Source organism: Papilio polytes, unplaced genomic scaffold, assembly GCF_000836215.1.
Source record: "Papilio polytes unplaced genomic scaffold, Ppol_1.0 DF823576.1, whole genome shotgun sequence".
NCBI lineage: Eukaryota > Metazoa > Arthropoda > Insecta > Lepidoptera > Papilionidae > Papilio > Papilio polytes.
This window is the reverse complement of record NW_013525628.1, coordinates 2,957-3,982: the sequence shown is the minus strand read 5'-3', so window position 1 is coordinate 3,982 and position 1,026 is coordinate 2,957.

Below are 1,026 nucleotides of genomic sequence, written 5' to 3'. Positions count from 1 at the left end.
GACCTCCACCTTATTCCTTATATCTTAAATCTGAAATTACAACAAAGTTATTTTAATAGAAAAAGGAAGAAATAAATGCATAAATGTTTAAGTTTTTTGTACTTGAACTAGAATTGGATAGACTTGCATGGTCACCATAATTCTTCACCAACAAATTATGTTTAAAAATATTACTTGTGAAAATGCAATCCACAAAAATACATTTAAATGGAATGCACTATGACGAAGTTTGTTCCAAACTGGAATGTGAAAATATAAGTGTTCTACTATTCAAATCAAATAAAAATGTACAAATCATGAACCAGAAAAAGATAGAAAACGCTCTGAAATCTTACATTAATAGTAACAAAATATTCGATTGCCACAATAGGAGACAAAGTTTACGTGGAGAACAGAAATTGTGTAAATAGGAAGAAAATTGATGAATTAAGAATAGAGCGTATAATGCTTTGAAACTTTGAAAGTTTCCAATTCGATTTATGAAGCCAATACTAGACACAAGAAAATACCACTAAAGCTTTGTCATTTACAGTACCCAACTATCTTCAGTGTTTGAGAACTGAATTAACTAATATAATTTATAACTTTTTCTCCAAGGAGTAGAGGAGATGTAAAGAATTTCTTTAATATCAATGTAATTGATTTTTCTTAAAAGGAATTATTTTGTACTAGCTTATGACCACCACTCCGTCCGCGTGGAATTAAAATAATAAAACAAAAGCAACCTACGAATATCTTCTACATCTATACCAAATTTCATACAAATCCGCTCAGCCGTTTAGGCTACAAACACTGACAAACATCCATCCATCCATATATCTTAACTTTCGCATTTATTATATTAGTATGATTGGTATGAATTCTGTGGTTTGGAATTTCTGAACGGATGTCAAGATGTCAGTATTCACTGTCGTAATGACAGTTGTCAATGTCATCTAGTGATGGGACTCGAGTGATTTTTTTTCACTCGAGTCACTCGGTACTGGTAGCTTTCTCACTCGAATGCCACTCGAGTGAAGATAAGAA